This window comes from Varanus komodoensis, unplaced genomic scaffold (genome assembly GCF_004798865.1).
Source record: "Varanus komodoensis strain SLA01 unplaced genomic scaffold, ASM479886v1 scaffold15, whole genome shotgun sequence".
Classification (NCBI taxonomy): Eukaryota; Metazoa; Chordata; class Lepidosauria; order Squamata; family Varanidae; genus Varanus; species Varanus komodoensis.
The window spans coordinates 12,505,595-12,518,616 of record NW_025335440.1 but is presented as its reverse complement, the minus strand read 5'-3'; positions in this window follow the sequence as shown (position 1 = coordinate 12,518,616).

The window sequence follows — 13,022 nt, the reverse complement described above, 5'->3', positions numbered from 1 at the left end:
GGCCGCCGCTTTTGTTGTTGTTGTTGCTGTTTTTAATTAAAGTTTTCCGAGTCCCCTTCTGTTGAGTAAAGCGTCTAACCAAACAAGCTTTGCTTATGAGATCTAAACGCGAAAAGAAGAAGACAACGACGAAGAAAAGAGGAGAAGGATCTCTGCGTATCCTTTGTTTTATAAAGCATTTCCTCATGTCCTGGTTATAGTTCCAAAAGGAAATTGCTTTTATTTGTAAAGCAGACTTTCAAAAGGCAGGGACATGAAGGGGAAAAGCTCCTTAAGGGAAGGAGGTCACAGGGTTAAAGGGCGGATTAAAGGCCCCCACCTTCTTCGAAACCGGGACAACCATTGCAAAAGCTGAAGCGAGGAGGATCAAAAACGGAGCTGTGGGGAGAGGGAGAAAGAGAACTCAGAGGAGCTTTTAGGCCTCGACTAACACACGAGGCCACCGCAAAGGCTCTGAAGTCAGATCACGGGGAAACTGGTGACGTGTGCGGTTCGGGAAACCATTCCTGGGAACCTCCGCAAGTGACTGTGCGGCAGGTGTTCAGGCATGCCGGAGATCAGGCTTGGTGGGCAGCTAAGCCAGCAGTTATATGGACACTTACTTGGGAGCCAACGTCCCATTAAAATCAGTGGGGCTACTTCTTAAAGGAAACCTGACCGGGATCAAGCTGCAAGCTTTCTTTTTCTCACTCTCTAGCTAAGAAAGGATCCTGGAACGGAGGTTTTGTTTCTCTTAGGATCTTCACCCCCCACCCCCACCCCATGAGCTCTCAGAGAAGGTGCAAAGCATCTGCAAAGACACTGGGGGAAAGGAGATGCTCACACACACCCCTGTTAAGAGGCTGCAGATCGATAGCCAGCAAACATGCCAGCCTGCAGAGGAAAAGAGTTCAATGAATCAGTGCCAGCTTGCCTTCAGCATAAACGTGCTGATGACTGAAGTGTTAGTCCCACTGGTTTTTTCAGGTAGATGTCAGGTTGGTGGTTTGAAAATACATTTTCTGAAAGCCAGCTCTTAAGGCTGCTAGCAAATAATAGATGCCTGAAATAAAAACAGAAGACTTGTGAAATACACTTAATTCTGACCAGGCTACACCCTCCCCAGTAGCAACATAATGCTGGCCACAAAACCACAGTTGGTTGTCTTCTGGCAGCATCCCCCAACCCACAGGGTTCTTGTGCTAGGTTCCAGGCAGGCTGACTCAACCACAAAAAAGCAACCCTCATCGTCATCTCAAGTCTTCAAGATAAGGATGCCAGGCTGGTATTCTTCAGTGTGCATGAGACCATGCAGTGATGGATTCCAGTTGGTTCAGGGTCCTGACAAAACTTTGGCAAGAGCTTGAAGCAGAAATGTGTCAGTGCTTGAGAGCTTCCCCTGGAAAAGGAGGCAGGATAAAGCATGAACTGTTACTCTGTTCCACAGCCTGGACCAATCTGACAAATGGCCAGTGGGGTGGCCGGAGAGGAAGGAAAACGTAAGACTGCATTTCTTTGTTGCTGTCTCCACTAGTAGCTCTGCCTTTGCTTATCTAACCAACCAATGAAAAATGGTGATGAGCAGTCTTACACAGCTTCTTTCTGGATGACTTTCATTTACCTGGCAAGGCCACTATTGTCCTGGCAGCAAAACAGGTTCCTTTTTCTCCTGTTCATTGCAGAGAGAAGCATGCAGGATCCTTGAGAAAGAAGACATGATGAAATGAAACTGGTTCCATCAAAGCCAATTATAGAACTACTGTTGATTTTTACCCGGTACAAAATTACATTTATTTTTCTTACCACTGGAACAGAGATTCATGAGCTATTGGCACTGGACAGTACCTCTAAGGACAGCTTGCCACAATTCAGGAGCAACTTTGGAGAGGCTGGAAACCTGAAAGCAGGCTGCTTTGTGTAATTAACTTAATTTTCGCAGACATGGAGGATTCCAGCCATTAGTCACTGGTTCTGTTGCGCTCATCAATCTACACTATTCTTGACTGGAAAACATCAACCTCTGCCATGGAAAAAGGAGACAAAGTTTAATGTTCAGGAGTTTGGTAAAGAAAGACTTAAAATTCTGTCTTGATATAGTTAATGAAAATTTCATAAGAAGTGTCACGTGTGTCCCATTTCACTGCCAAGACAGTGAAGACTTTAGAAACTATCTAGGAGTTCTTTGCCTGAGTAAAAGAGGAGACAGCCCTTGTAACTTATTCTGGGGCTACAATATCTTCCTGTGAAAGAACCATGTTCTTTGCTGGGCATCATTAGGAAAGGGACAGAAAATAAAACTGCCCAAACCGTAATACCATGGCTATGGTGCAAGTACCAAAACAATGCAGTGTATATAATTCCAGTCATTGAACCTTGAAAATTATATTACAGAGCTAGAAAAGATGCAGAAATGGCAATCAAAATGATCAAGGGGCTGGAGCAACCCAGCTGTGAGAAAAGGTCACCATGTTTGGGATTTTTTAGCTTAGGATAAAAGGTGACATTTTGGATGGACTTGACAGAGATGTACAAAATTATTTATGGTGTGGAGAATACTAGAAACTAGGATTATCCCATGAAACTGGATGGTGGGACATTTGCAACAAACAAAAGGAAGCATTTCTTCACACTGCATCAGCTATGGAATTTGCTACCACAAGATGCAGTGATGGCCATCAACTTGGACATATTAGACAAATTCATGGAGGACAAGTCAGACCATGGCCTCTTGCCCTGCTGCTACTTCCAGAATCAGAAGGCTTTGTATATCAGTGCTGGGGAACATGAGTGGAAGTCCTTGTCCTGTTGTAGACTTGCCCTAGGCCCTGGCTGAGCACTGTGAGGTCATTAAGCTGAACCAGACGGACCAGCCTGCTCTTGTTATGCATGCCTTAAAAGGCTTCAGAGAATCTTTCAACTCTTGTTTTGTGGCAAACTGTGAACAAGACCTCACAATATGCTGTCTCATTGAGGTTAACCTCTGATGTGGGATACTGATGTGTCCTTTTCCTCTGCCCAGGATAACCCCAACAAGCAAATGGATGCTGTGCGCCTTTACAAAATGCTCTGCTTCTTCTCATTGATGGACTGTTTGCAAGCGGCAGGCAGACTGGTTGTAAGGCAGATCAGTGATTACTTCCACAGAAAGCTAATAAAGAAACCTGTTCTTCTATTACTAGAGCACACCACAAAGAAGATAGAAAGCACCAAGGAACTGTGAATGTTTTCCAGGGCCCCAAGTCCAACATAATATTTTTTTAGGTAGAACGAATCCACAGTCCATTTTTATAAAATCACGGAACAGTAGAAGTGAGAGAAGTCAATAAGGCCATTTTGTTTGGCATTAGCATTTTTGTGGTCTAAAAGAGCTTTAAGCAGAAAGGACTGTTATTTAAACATCTGTTGATATAAGCTGAGAACGAGGAGGTTAGGGAATACCCACACGCAGGTGCTTAGCCTACTAAACTCTCCGCGTTCTCACCCAAGCTGTTTCTCCTTCAAAGCAGTAACTCCCCAAATTCCTTTATAATATTGGAAGCTTCTCCATTGGTGATTTCCTATCAAAACCTTTGCAACTCTTTCCTCCACAGCTGGCATTCTGGCATCATACCCCCCACCCCCACAAACCACACATGTTCCTCCAAGATAGTAACTAATTCTTCACTGGGAAATCAATTAGACCCAGAAGTAGAGGAATTGGTGTGAACCCAGCTCCTGGAGAATATTGGTTCCCAAAAACAAAAATGGCCCTATCTTTTGGGCCTGTACATTCTCGCAATCTCTGCTGAACATACTGGAGCCATTCTTATTTCATTTGGGATTTCTTGTCTCTCATTCATTTTTATGCAGTTAGCCAAATGGGCTACACTCTGGCTCATATTCTTCAAGCTGCTGAAGTTGCTTGAGTTAACTGTAAACTGACCGGGGTGTGTGCTTCATGCCAGTCCACCTTTTTTAACCAGTTGGCCAAAAGGCACACTTCACAGACCCTCTCTGAAGCAGTGGCCCATTGCAGGAACCCAGGCAATCTTCAAGCAAGAAGTGATGGAAGAAGTGCTTTGTTGGTTGTCCATACACATGCCCTGTTCAGTACATCTTTTGTGTTTTGTGATGGATAACTATAGTAAACATTTTGTAGAATCATAGAGTTGGCAGCAGGGGCAGACTCTTGTAGGTTATCCTTTCTGTGAAATTCCATGGTAGGTTCCCCTTCTTTGGAGGTCCACCCAGCTCATTCTCTTGGACCTTTCTGGGCATTACTACAGGTCTTCTGGGCATTAGTAAAGTCCTTGAAGAGCTTAGGAATTTATTAAATAGCTTACTGGGTGGATTAGTTTTCTCCTTCCATTACAATATATTAAAATTGTTTCATTATGCTGCTGCTGTTGTTGTTGCTAATGAAGCCAGCTTGGGTGCCTGAAATAAATTGAAAACAAAAGTTTGGCCTGGTTGAGGTTTGGCCTGCAATCAGATGGGCAGGGGAAGTAGACAAGGAACCCTGGAATATGCAGGGCTACTCTTGGCTCACCCATACCGGTGTAGCTAAAGCATACTAAATCAAAGTGGATGCTCTTGCCCTCTTACATCAGCACTTTTTGGAACACTGGCATCATCAGTGGAAGTGCTAGTTGATCAATAAGTGTGCTGCATGAGCAAGTACAGCACATTACATCCTTCCTTATGAGCAACTGTTTGGAGAGTTTCTAGCCATATCTTCAAACAATATCAAATGCAAAGAGGACTTGTTCTTTCCTTGAATTCAAGGTACACTTATAGTGCAAGTTATGATAATCCAAAGTGCTCTTGGATGGGTGCACAGAACAGGTAAGAAATGACTGGTTGATGACCTCCACTCAACCTTATGATATCCAGATATAAACAAGGGTAAGAACTATGAACTTTTAACTATTGTTGAAACGGAGGGATTTTTGAAACTGTAGCTTGTCAGGCAGGAAGGTGCTGTACCACCTGAAATACACTCTATGGTTCCAGTTCCTAAAATATGCTTAATGAGAAAAACATCATTCTTTCCATCCCAGCAGCCAGCATGGTACCAGAATATAATCCAATTGGCACAATTATATGGCTTTTCACATAATTATTTTTGTCCTCAAAGGAGAATTAAGGTTCAGGATCTATGACATTTCCATCCAATTTTAGTAGTAAGAAGCAAAAGTTGTACCATGGTTTGTTGTGTTTAAATACCAGCATTGTTTAGCATATTATCATTAAATTAGTTACCTTCGGTTGCCTTATGTTCTTGCCTTATGCCATAGTGCCCATGGTTTAATCCAATGTCAACAGTTGATTTGGAAAGAATGTTTGTTCATATTCCATATATGGAATGGCTGTTTACAGCTTTTGAGGCATAGGAGAAACTGAAGAGCTTGTACATCATCTTTTACTCACCTTTCTCATATGAGTTATAAACACATTTCTTCCTCCATTGTTGATGACTAAGGAGAATTGCTCAGACATTCAAAAGACCGACTTTCTGTTAGCACTCTTAGTCTTCTATCTGCTATTAAGTCAACAATGTAAGCCTGGGTAATATATAAATCATCTGTGTTCTCAGCTGCTAGAAAGATTGCCATAATAACCATTTTTGTTGACCCACCTTTTGCTGTTGTAAGTCTCTAAACCATGAGCTGTATCATTTTGCATAGTATATTTTTGTTTTGGCCCATGGCCTAAATAAAACAGCCAAATACAACTATTAAAGCAGGTATGTAAATATTTACTCACCAGAGACCATGCAGAAATGTCCATCTTTATACATTTTGGTTACTTTCTTTTAGAGTGCAGATGATTGCTATAAAGATGTTGTTGACAGGTAAACAGGCAGTTTCTGTAAACTTTGCAAGTCTATATTAAACGCTTAGGAGACATACTCCTTTTCCTCTGATCATGCTACACAAGGCTTCCCCTAGTTGCTCCCCATGAATAGGTTGGCTCGGGATGGTGGGAGTTGTAGTCTAACACAACTGACATCAGGACCAGATTGGAGAAGGCTGCCCTACACAACTTGCTACTGCTTCCTAAATTTTTCATGTGGGCAGTCTGGATTTCAACACTCAGCTGTTCTTCGTCAAGCTCATAATTTCCTGATTTCTCACTTTCCCAGTCCTGCAATATGAAATTCTGTGGTGTCAAATTCAAGTCCTTCAGAGAATTACAGACTCCCCAGGTGCTGAGTGACATTTACCAAGTGACGTATGCAGCTGGCACTCTGCTGCTTCTCTTTCACACTTCTGTTACTCAAAGCGCATGTCATTCCCTTCTCCAAACTGCAGTAATCACATTGTCTGTGATATTTGGAGTGTGTATGCATGTGAGTAGAAGAGCAGGAGGCTGAGAGAGAACATGCTCCGTGGGGGAGGATATTACTTTCCTAAATATGTGCATTTAGATTGTCCAAGGGAATTACTGACATTAGATGCAGGCACTGTTTGTTTCCAGACTTTGCCAGTGTCATTCTGTGCAAAATAAGAGTCAAGCACAAATGCCAACCATACCTAATGGGCATGCCATTTCTGGCTCCTCCTGCCAAGACACCCACTGCTCCAAAGATGGAAAATAAGATTAGTGCATTTTGTCATATTAACCCAATAAAAGAAAAGGTGCACAATGGACACGGGCTTCCTTTGTATTGATGACAGCTTCTTCAGTGGGACTGGAGTCACTGTGCTACTCATATAATATTAACAAAATCATTGGTTTAGATTCCTCACACATGTAACATCATAACTGGGCATGTTCTACAACATGAACATAGGCCGGATTATTCAGCAGGAGATTTCTGCTGGCAGCTAGGGAGTCCCTCTCCCACTCCAAAAGACCTGCTTCGCTGAGTATTGGTCTTGAGTCTTTGTACTTTGTGATGGGCCTGAGAGACAATTGGTGGGTTCTGCTGGTCTATAGGCACTGCTGCCCATCAATTTCTCTGCCTGAACTAGTGGTGGTAAACATGATGTTGGGAGCTCCTAGGATCACATTTATGATCAGGTTACCTTGGGAGAACTAGCTCATTGCTGCTGTAAGAACCATGAGGTTGTCTCAACCCCCAACCTTCTGTGCATATGCTGCAGGACACACTTTGGATCTGGGATTTGCAACTAAACAAGGCCTAGGTGAACTGGACTGGGAGGAGAATGTGATGAATCTCTTGATGTAATCAATGCTATAGGTAGGCAGTGGCCACTCCCTGCTGCGGAGGTAGTGGACCAATTACATCAGAGGCATATGGAATGTTAAGGATTTCTGCATGCTCTTCCTCAATTTGCAACTGACGTGGCTGATGCTGTTCTCAAAGCTTGGATCTTACAGAATGGTGGGATAGAACATGGGCTGTTAACCCAATCACTCATAAGAACCCTTTACCAAAATGGCTACTGTCCTGGCTGGTTAAGAACAGCACTAGCCCTAGGAGAAATAGCTCCCTTGGTGAGAACTGCCTTTAGTGCCCAGCTCGATCTGCTTTGTAGTATTGCCAAATGTCATTTTCTTTTTGACAAAGCTACATTGTTTGTTTGTGTAGGTAGTTTGTATTCAAACCACCTGCAAAGCTTTGAGTAAATGGTAATTATACTTACTGCTTTTCCACCTTAGTTCTTTTAAGACAGTACACTCAACAAACATTGAGCCACTAAGCTTAGCTCAGCCTCCTTCAACTTGACAAGAGAGTAATGGCACTGGGGAGGCTGACTCCTAAGCCAGTGGGGCTCCTCAGCCATTTTGAATTTTATTTATTTATTTATTTATTTATAAAATTTGTATGCCGTCCAATTACTAACATCTCCGGACAGCTAACAGCATAAATAAATTGACAGCCCACTCTGGCTGCAAATTAATAAAATACAATAAAAAATTCAATATTAAATATTGTTTGAATAAAAAGGTCTTAACCTGGAGCCGAAAAACTTATAATGACAGTGCCAGGCGGACCTCTCTGGGGAGTGCATTCCATAGTCAGGGTGCCACCACAGAGAAGGTCCTCCTCCAGGTAATCTGTCTCCTAACATCTTTCACAGAGGGTTCCCGGAAGAGGGCCTCTGTTGCCGATCTCAGGGGGTGGGAGGGCAAATAGGGAAAAAGGCATTCCTTTAGGTATCCTGGTCCCAAGCCATTTAGGGCTTTATAGGTAATAACCAGCCCCTTGAATTGAGCCTGGACTTCGATGGGAAGCCAATGGAGCTGATAGAGGACTGGGGTTATATGAGAATAATGCCCAGTCCCCGGCAGCATCCTGGCAGCTCTATTTTGAACCATCTGAAGTATCCGGACTGTCTTCAAGGGCAGTCCCACATAAAGCGCGTTACAGAAATCCCACCGGGAAGTAACCAATGTTTGTGTTACTGTTGCTGGCCGATCTTCCTCCAGGTAGGGACGCAGCTGATAGATTAGCCAAAGCTGAAGGAAAGTGCTCCTCGCCACCGCTGTCCCTTGGGCTTCCAAGACTTTTATTTTGAGCACTATAGAGCTGCCCATGGTGCTTGATATCTCATAGAAATAGGTTCACCACCTCGGAGCACCATGGACAGCTCTATAACGCTCAAAATAAAAGTTGAAATGCAAAAGGCACTCCACTGAGATGGGAGTCACCAACCTCTCCACGCAACTGTTATCTGCAGTCTTAGAGAGCAGTGGTGTCTGCATCCTAATTTTTTTCTGCCGACATAGCATCGTGTCCCACCTGCTTTGCCTTAAATACACATTATTTTGAGCTGAGTCTACAAGAAAACAAACAGACAAAATATTCTTGAATATCCAGTTTGGGTTGAGTTCCACATAATTGAAACTCATGCATACATACCCTGCTTTTACTTACTGGGGCAGATGAAGAAACTGAGGCAGTGTAAACTTGAACTAACTTGAACTGAGACAGGAATAAGGCTATTATAATTCTCAATCCCCTTTTCAATTTAATATTTTATCAGATAGGTCAAGGGAATTTAATAATCATGAATGAAATAAGCCCATACAACTTTTCATGAAGTCTCAGTGGCAAAGCTGATACGAGAATATCTCCTGATAATAGTCACTGCTGTGCCCTCGGCACTTTGGGCCACCCATATCCTTCTGCTCACTTATCTTTCCCATAGGACTCCAGTCGAAAACATGAGACAATTTTATAACAAAGGGCCCAATCCATCAAGCTATCCTTGTGAGATCACTTGGAAAGAAGAGGAGCTATGGAAAAGCATGGCAGTTCACGGTTGTGTCAGTGGAACTAGCATAGGAGATGTGGACTGTGCTTCCAAACAATTTGGGGTGGGGGTGTTATGGGCATAGAAACTCTTAAAGATCCAATTGGTCATCACCTCCATTCACTCCCTGTAACCTTCTCCAATAATCAAGGCCAAATAACTTCTATAATCAATTGCAATTTCTACATTATAATGGTTCTTGCTCAGAATCTCCCTGGTGATCTCCAGAGTGTGATTGGCTTTTTAAGCAGCACCCCTTTATTGATCTCCTGTTTTAAACAATTTCAATAGGTGTGTCTGCTCCTTGGCAAAACACTTCCACAGATGAATGCCCCAAGCTGTTCAGGCAGATATTCTGTAATATTTTGGGCTTCCACAAAGTGTGCTTGGTATAATAACATTAGTGTTTACAGAATGTTTGCCATCAAGCCCTGCACAAGCATTGAAGGCCAATTCTAAAGTAAAGCTTTCTTCTGTCTATCTTGGAAAGTGGGCAGACTTTGAATCCATTTCTTCCATGGTGCACAGAGATCCCAAAATACAGAATTAGTTTTCTTGCTTCCCTAGTATCCTGTGATTATGTTAGCAAGCCTTCCTTCCTTCATTTGCCCTGTTGGTTGGTGGTTTGTTTGTTTATTTATTTATACATGTATATATAACTGTTATAACTGCCGAGGCCTTCCTAGGTAGCTTGGTTGACTTGAGGGCACCATTCTGGTAGCATATGTGCAGCAGGGAGAGTGTATGGATAAATTCCCATTTAGGCTAGGGATTTCTTTGGATAATTTTGTTGTTTTTGTTATGTACCATCAAGTCATCTCTGACTTATGTTGACCCTATGATTGAAAGTCATCCAAAATGTCCTGTCCAGGAGAGCTTCAGTCAGTTCTCCCAAGTTCAAGGCTTTGGCTTTCTTTATGGATTCAATCCATCTCATATTTGGTCTTTCCTTTCATATTCTGCCTGCAACTTTCCCTACAGGGAGTCTCACCTTTTCATGATATGTCTGAAGTACAACAGCCTCAGTTTTGCCATTTTTGCATCTAGGGAAAGCTCTGGCTTGATTTGATCTAGAACCCAGTCATTCTTCTTTCTGTCAGTTCAGGGTATTTGCAAAGCACTCCCCCAGCACAATGCTTCAAATGCATCTGTTTTCTTCCTGTCAGCTTTCTTCACTGTCCAGCTTTCAGACCAATGCATTGTGATTAGGAATACAGCAGTTTGGATTATCTTAACCATAGTTTCTAGTGAAATGCCCTTATACTTGATGCTATTTTCTAATTCTTTCATTGCTACCCTTCCAAGTCACAGTCTTCTTTGAATGACTTGGCTATGTCACTCAGAAGATGTCAGCTAAAGGGGGAGAACAAACTAGAACAGCAAGTGCACAATTTGTTAGCCTGACCATGCTATACAATATGATTGCATCATGTATCTTGCTGGGATAACTGTGGTATGATGTAATTACTGTGATGTAATTTGCTGATAAATGGCTCCTCCAATGATCCCTTCCAATCCTCAAAATCTTACTGTAGAGTCTGTAAAGGTCTGATAAAGTTTCATTCCTTCCTCCCACAATGTGGATGTGCAGTACAGAGAAATGCAGTGTTATGATATTTGCAGGAATTCTGAATTTTTAGTCTACTGGATCTGCTCCAACTTTAATTTCAGGATCTTTTATAGTTCAAGAAAAGCTCTAACAATTCTAGTGGAAGCAAACCCTTCTGTAGCAGGGCTCTCTTTAAAATTTAGTGCACAACTGCAGAACCTTCTTGTTTATGCAAGTAGCCTGGGGAAGTTTCACACTATGCAGGTCATGAATTTGGATAGAGAGGAGAGCTGTTTCCATAGAGCTACTATTACACAAGTTGCACAGGGACCACAGAACAGATTCAGATAATGAGGAATTTTATACAACAGGGCTCAAATTCTATTGCATTATTTCACAATTGGTGTTGGTTAGTGTTGGGCTCATATGTCACACATGAAATGCCTGCTGATTCCTGCTATAGAGCTTCCTGGTGTCAGTTTTAAAAGTTTAAGAATGACTTTTTGGTTAATATTTTGTGACATTTACTCTAAATGTAATCTTTTCACAAACATTCCTGCCAGGAATCTCATTTATTAGATAGTCTCTTGAGGAAAACACACTAAAAGGGCACTGATAGAGCTAACACAAAATCCAGTTTCAAATCTGAGGGAATACTGAAATATTCACCTGGCTTCAAGCAAGGTTGACCCAAGATATTTTGCCATTCTGAGTGGCTGTGGTGCACATTTTCAGCTCTGTGATCATAAAGCCTCCACCAGGTGTGAGCAGGAGAATGTCCAGTTAGCTGGGCCTTCTATTAGGAAAGGATGCCATTGGGATTGTGTGTGTGTGCATGTGTGTGTGCACGGGGCAGGGAGCTTAGGCACCATATATCCTGGACTGGGGGTCTGGGATTGTGTGTGTGTCCACCACTGAAACATTTAAAAACTCCCTTTCATATGACTCCTATTTTCAACTGTCTTTTTGGATGACCAGTCACTGACAGTAGACTTAAGCTCCATTCAAAAAAGCATGCAAAATATACATACATGCAAATAAATGAATAACTAAAATCCAAGAAGTTTGTAAAATACACTTATAAACTATGATTATTTAGCCCATGACTAATAGAACTTTCATGAATTTTTACTAACTGAAGAGAAAAAGTGGTATTGATGCCATATATTGACCGCCCCTTGAGATCTGCGGGAATGTGCTCTATGGAAAGCGCTCCCCAGAGAGGTCCACCTGGCGCCGTCGTTAATTGTTTTTCGGCGCCAGGTGAAGACCTTTTTATTTAAACGTCATTTTAATTGTTAACAATATTCACTTATTCATCTGGCCAGGGCGACTTCTTTCCTTTACTTTTCTTTCCTTCTTTTCTTTTCTTTTATAACTTTTCTTTTATAACTTCTTTTATATCGTTTATATGTTTTATTTATTTATTTTATATTATTAATTTTAATTTTATATTGTTATTTTTGTATTGTATTGTATTTTATTGTGTTGTAAGCCGCCCCGAGGCTTCGGCAAGGGGCGGCATAGAAATGTTCTAATAATAATAATAATAATAATAATAATAATAATATATTCCTATCAGAAGCAATAGGTGTGTGTGTTTTAGACATCCTTATGAAAATCAGGCACAAGTTATTTTAAATGGGGGAGAAGCCCTAACAGAAAAGGAGTGAGGCTGTTTATTGCTCACTTTTCTGCTTTGCTTCTTGGGTTGGGCCACTGGGGGTTTGGAGATGCAGTAAGCTTTACAAAACAAACAAATGACATCTTTGAAGGCATCCTTGTGTTTTCTGAAACCCAAATTGATTTAATTGCATCAGTAGTGGGGCTGTGTGAATGAAGTTGAGTCAAAATTTGCAGGCCACTGCGAGCCCCATGTCAAGGGTGGGGGGGGGGTCAGCGGGTCTCCAGGTGTTTGATCTGCCTTGATCCTGCTTCACAGAGGAAATGAAGCGACAGCGACTTTGCTTCAACACAGTGGACACGCTGAAAAAACGTTTAAGGCAGATAATTTATTGGGTTTAATTACTCTTTAATCCTTCTGATCAGCCTGCCATAGGAAAATCTGTTCTGAATGGAGAAGTCTTCTTGAAAAGGCTCAGTTTAGGAGTGGAAAGAGAAAGAGAACAGAAACTTCTTCCTGAAACTATTGATAGCCCCAGGTCCAGGCACAGTGCTGACCAGAGCAATCTAGGTTTTTTGCCTACTAGGGTAATTACATAATTTTGCTTGGAATCTCTCTGCTCAGCAGATTTTACTGAAAGATGTACAGAGCAATCCTTTGTGTA